Source organism: Oreochromis niloticus, linkage group LG3 (assembly GCF_001858045.2).
Source record: "Oreochromis niloticus isolate F11D_XX linkage group LG3, O_niloticus_UMD_NMBU, whole genome shotgun sequence".
NCBI lineage: Eukaryota > Metazoa > Chordata > Actinopteri > Cichliformes > Cichlidae > Oreochromis > Oreochromis niloticus.
The window spans coordinates 83976473-83982716 of record NC_031967.2 but is presented as its reverse complement, the minus strand read 5'-3'; the positions used below and the strand labels follow the sequence as shown (position 1 = coordinate 83982716).

Below are 6244 nucleotides of genomic sequence, written 5' to 3'. Positions count from 1 at the left end.
ATTTCTCCCTCTGTTGTGGTCTCTCATTTGTTAATGTAGACAGATTAATGACATCATTGTTTATTGTGTTTGTTAATAAAGAGAATAAAACAGCTGCTTGGCGCTGGGAAACGCCCCCTGTCAGTGTTTCCTGTCCAACAGGGAGGAGACTTTCTGCCCCTCCTTCAGCAGAGTAACGGATCTGTGTGGGAGCTGTCGGTGGTTCGGTGAGGATCAGCTGTAACGGGACGGTTTAAAGATGATGTTGATGTTTCTGCTCCTCGTTTGCGGTAACAAGGCCTCTCTGGTCCTCTGAGCGTCCACTATAGACCTGAATGTGACTGTGTGTATTTTTACAAAAACAGCAATATGGTGCAACATGTTGTTGGTTAGAAATGCCTCAGCAGCCTGTGTATGAGCGTGTATGCTGTAAAACATCAGGAGAATCCTCCCAACTTAACCTAAAAATTCCTTGCCAGGAGTTTTAGCTTAGAAGTGATTCCAGAACATTTTCAGTGAACTCTGAGCAAGGAATGGATGGAAAATCCTATCTTAGTGAGGAGGTGTGGTTGACCCCATTGCTAGGTATGAGTCATCATTTCAAAAGCCGTGATTGGTTGATCCTACAAGTTTGATGGAAATGTGCTTTTGGTGAGAATGAGCAAAGGATGTACCCTCAAATCAATAAACATAATTATACACTCTAATCTTATGCTGACTGTAATTGTAAATAATATTTCACATTCAAAAAAATATCTGGAAAATGAATAGTAAGCTGTAGGGGTTTTAGCCTAACATTAGAATCTAAAATATGTGAAAACTTAAACCCATTACACCCTGTTCAAATAATGATTTGTGTCTTATTTGCTCATATTAATATCCTAGCTGGCATATTTTGTACTTTCACTCCCATATGGACCCCATTGAAAACAAGATGGCCTATCTCAAGGGGCTAATGAAGTAGAAATCACAATGTTACAAGTCCAGTGTGGTCTTAACGAGGGTAACACGGCTCAGCTTTTATCAATGTCTGTGATTGCTGGCTGGTCTATTTATAAAGGCTTGTTAACAAATATCCTACAAACACAGAAAATGGAGAAAAAAAAAAGGACTTGCAAGCCGAACTGGACTGAGGAGCAAGGTTTGTTGCTGGCCCAGTTGGTGAAAGAACATAAAGGTATCTCTCCTGCCTCTTCTGTTGGCCATTTTGTGCAGCTGCTTAGGGGAACTCTTAAGCCACTAAAGGTCCTCTTCCCTGCTCTTAGCAGATCTCGCCTTAAAAGTCCTTTTAAGCGCTAGGAATCTTGAGGAATAGCTTTTATATTTGTAACCCAGGTCCCACGTAGCTATGGTAAAGCTAGAGTATTTAGTACAATGAGACTGGGCCTGGGTTCGTAGTGCTATTAATAATGATATCCGATACCCTCTAAATTAATTAATAAGGACCACCACAACTGTATTTTACACAAATTTAAATCCCTCACTGGGTATTTATTTAGACAACATAGAAATAAATAAAATAAACACTTACTTTTATAAAATGAAATGAATTGAAGTCAAATAAACAAAGAAAACCACGGTAAATGTGACTACATGGGTTATAAATAAAAGATTTTCAAAAACAAAATAACTTTCTTAGGAGCCAAGTGTTATTTCAGTTACAACAGCTCACACCTTGAAAAGGGATGAATTTCAACCTTTGTAAATAACTTTGATTACAACTACACACTTACTCAATTTAAACCAGATTTGTAACCGTGGGCCCACACACACACACACACACACACACACACACTTTAACCTGTCCACACTACACCTGTAGCACAGTGCTTGTTGCAGGCCTGATTCGAAGTTCGGGTGCGGTGAGGCCTAAAACTGATGGCCGCTTCACTCAAACTGAGCAATAAACAAAATACGTGCACTTTAGTTCCAGTTAGTACTCACGAGTCCAATGAGTTTGTTAGTGGGGCAATCAGAAACGGGCAGTTAGCAGTTAGTTCACCAGTAGCGAAGACAGTCAGGGGCAAGAAAACAGCAGGGTCCATCCGGGCAGAAACCTCTCTCTCCCTCGCCTTCCAGAGCGTCCTTCGGCTTCTAGACATATTAAAACACTTGAGCTACAATACCAAATGCTATCACATAACGATTTAGCATTAGCATGCTTTGACTGAAAATCACAGAGCTAAACATACAGCATGGTATCACAGCACATAACGCGGTAAGCTGCGCTAATTAGCAAGCCGCTAGTTAGCATCACATATCACGCCATTTTACAACTATAACGAATAGTTACAGTACAAATGTCAAGGCACACAGTCTCATTTACCTCTTGCAGATCACAAATAAGTAATATCAGGACCACGGGTAGTCGACCTCAATGATACACTTAGATGCAAAATCCACACCACGTTTGCCTTACGACATCTCTCTCTTCGGACTTAGCTTCTGTGTCCGCTCCCACAGATTCACACAAACCTTTACCACTCGTCCCGCCCCCATAACAGAGAAGAGTGACATTGACTGGCTCGTCAGCACAACAACCAATGGCAATACAACATTAAGATAACTGACATTAGATGGGTAAACAAACTTAGGTTACACCCAAACATATTGCTTCTGCACAGTACATGAACTCTAAATCATGAAACCCTTTTATTTATTGGACTCTAACTGTAAATGAAATACATTGGTACCCAAGTATATGATTTTTAAACCTTTTATCAACTATTTATATTTTAACCATTTTTTATAACCATAAACTTTTCTTTTTCTTTATACTGCATGCCCGAATAATTGCAGACAGGGCTACATATTAACTGGGATTGTCGTGTCACTTTTAGGGGAAATTCTAAGAAAACGTCACGACTCTGAGAATTTTCTTAGAATTTGGCCGCTAGGAGCCACTTTTTGCACAAAGATTCTTTAGGGATACGGGCCCAGAAGTGTCTGGTGGAATTTGAGGATTAAACCGAGTTCTGATAGAGAACTGTTAGAAGCTACTTTATTGTTGTGATTTTAGTTCTGAGTTAAATTAAAATTTTATCAAAATGATTTTCAAGCGTATCTGGCCAAAATATTTTTATTTTGGTTAAATAACTGTGACAAAGTGGGTAAAAACACCACTTGTCTATATTCTTAGTTAACATTCTTGTTTTGATTTAACCATATTTCATATGTAGTCTGCAAAAGGCAAACATCTACTATCCCGGGTTTGTTTATGTTTTGCACTTTTACAGATTATATAATATAACATCTTGGTTTAAATCAAATCCTACAAGTTTTTTAAGTTAACATGTTCTTTATTTCAACTGTTAATTTGTATTGTTTAGAACTTACCTTACCTACCTGTCTTCCAGAAAGAAAAGGAGGAAATGTAGGCTGAATCCCAATTCAGGGTCTGCAGCCTTAAAGTACGCAGCCTCAACGATCCTCAAGGGCCGCGTACTCAAAGACCGCTAAGGCCGGAAGTGCGAGGCTTGTGAAATGGGACGGTCTAGCCTCCATCGCGCTGCCCAGGTTGCCTAGCAACCATAACACCAATCGCTGGAAACGTTTCATACAGCTTTGTTTGACAGAAATGAAGGAGAACATATGTTGTTCGTGTGTTTGTTTCTACACGAGCTTTGTGTGATTTAATAAGTATCTGAGGCTGAGACCACAGGACTGTAAAACATGATTGTTGGCCTTCATATCTGTACTGAACAGTCATTTAAGATTAGCTAGTAAATAACATTTAGCTCATGTTGTTCATGAGACTAAAGTCAGTGTAAATATGATATGGCCAATATTATAGTTATTATATTAATCATTATAAGTTATTACAGCAGTGAGTTTGAACTCTCAAATCAAATCACTTCTATTGTCACATCACATGTGCACTGGTACAGCACATGTGAGTGAACTCTGTGTCTAATACTGAGGTTCAGTAAAGATTCAAGTTGCAGTTATTTATATTTCCTATCACCTTAAATCTTCACTCAAAGACACTCAAGTATCTCTGACAGTGTATATACAGATGTATTATATATAAGAGACAAATATTGTTTTTTTAATATGTTGGCATTACTAAATTTGGCTCAATGCTTACATATATGTGTAAAAAGAAAATGTACGAGCTGTGATAACTGTTTCTGATAGAATGAAGAGTAGACTGATATATGAAATATTCCTTTATTGGGTGAGAAAATCAGACCATGTCATAACTGCTTTAAGTCATACAGAACAGATATCAGAGCCTTAAACAGGCTGACTTCTGCTAAATGGGTCAAACTGGGCAGAAAGTAAACAAACACATAACATCCTTATAGAATATGATGTAACACTATAGATCAACTTACCTCAGAATATATAAAGCATATAAACAATTACAGCAATATGATGCAACAAACACAGCAGTGCTACTAATCCAAAATACTCAAAGCTTCATAGAACTGAAACAAACATTTATTTTTAGCTCCATTCTGCTGCTGATACATACTTTAGGTTTCTGAACATTAAACTTGTTGCTGCCTTTCATAGTGTGTAACTTGAAGGCCCTGAGTACTTTCTCCCACACTGAAAACACTGGGATGATAACATTATTTGAACATTACCTAATAAGACTGATTCAGGACAGACAGTTAGTTATGTTAAACTTTCCTAGCAGTCCTTCACAAACAGGGAACAGTCTGTCTATTCTCTCTTTTTTGACAAAAATCAGCAACGAAGAAATGTACGTGCTGCCTTTAGCTGCACCTGGTACATTCAGGAATCTCTACTCCGAACCACAGCAGGTTGTTTTAAAGGCTTTTCTGGGTTAATGTTTGTTTGTTGGTATAAACATGTCTGTGATCGCTGTGTTGTTCTTTTTGATGCAGTATTTCATGTAACAAAAATCACAACAATAAAGCAAGTTTAACAGTTCTAGTGTGTGTGCGTCAGCTATCATGCAGCCTGTTTCAGTTGCTCCTGCTTTTACTCTTTGCTCAAATTTTTTTTTAAACTTTTTTCTTTGTCCTTTTACTGAGTGTGTTCATCGGTTTGGTTAGCTTTCTTTTCAAATATGTGGGTCTAGAGACTTCTTGATCTGCTGTTACTTTCACTGAGGAATGGGACCGCAGCACAGCAGCTACACACCAGAGATCAGCTGAGCCGCCTGATGCTGGTGTTGCAGATTAACTGGAGACGGTCAAACAGATGTGTGACAGACTTTAAGGAGCTGCTGCCGACAAACCAGCAAATAAACACTGAATATTTCATGTAAATGGTAAATGGCCTGTATTTATATAGCGCTTTTGTAGTCCCTAAGGACCCAAAAGCGCTTTACATATCCAGTCATTCACCCATTCACGCACACATTCACACACTGTGTGAATGTGTGACATTTGTGAGCTTAAACACAGTCCGTCAGTCTTTTTGCTCTTGAACAATAAAATATTAAAAACTGTCTCGAGTTTATTTGGTGATGTTCTCATGCACGAGGCGAAAACAGCAAACAAACGTCACAGTAAATCTTTCCAGCTGATGTTTTCTCTGCTCATGTTCAACTTGTCTGATTCAAGCTGGGAATATTTATTATGTGTTAGAAATGTTCTTCAATCAGCCAGTACTCTTTAACTTTTACTTTAGTAAAATGTTGAATTAGTACTTCAATTTTTACTGGAGTATTTTTAACAGTAGTATATTTTACTTAAGCACAGAATGAAGTTCTCAGTCTGCTGTGTATCTTTAGTCGCTGAGTAAATGGTAAATGGCCTGTATATTCACACACTTCACACTCTTTTAAGTAAAAGAATAAACTATTAATTTGGGTATCACTTGGTTTTGGAATATAAAACAAAAATCTTTGTACATACATGTGGTGGATGAAACAGCAAACAAACATCCAATTGCAGACGTTGATGCTGATGGAACAGACCTGAGAGCTATGCAGTGGGGTTTAGCAAAAGTGGAAGAAGAAAGTGTGAGTCCAGTACCTTAGAGTTTCCAGTTTACAACAAAATATTTAAAGGACAGTGAAACACAGATCCACTCCTGCAACTAGATTGGATAGCGACTGGTCTCAATCAACATCAGTCTGCAATTTAAAATGAGGTCATTAAAAATTAATTAAAATAAAGACTTTAGTAGATATTGGTTATAATTATCCATCACAACATTTAGAATTTAAATTTTAACCATTTTTAGGGTATAACTGGCTGTTTTTGACTACTTTTGATTTTACCTTGATTTCACCTTTAAAACTGTTTATCTTGCCTTGTTTGGTCTCATTATTCTCAGCACAACC

General features: G+C 37.8%; 1 long non-coding RNA gene across 1 annotated transcript; it reads right to left on the bottom strand.

Annotated features, from left to right (window-relative positions):
* Nucleotides 1–447: 447 nt before the first annotated feature.
* Nucleotides 448–2773, bottom strand: LOC112846414 (uncharacterized). Its single transcript, XR_003219348.1, has 2 exons — nt 2306–2773; nt 448–2073 (listed from the first exon to the last, which is right to left on the bottom strand). It is a non-coding gene; the product is annotated as an uncharacterized LOC112846414 (long non-coding RNA).
* Between the last annotated feature and the right edge of the window lie 3471 nt (nt 2774–6244).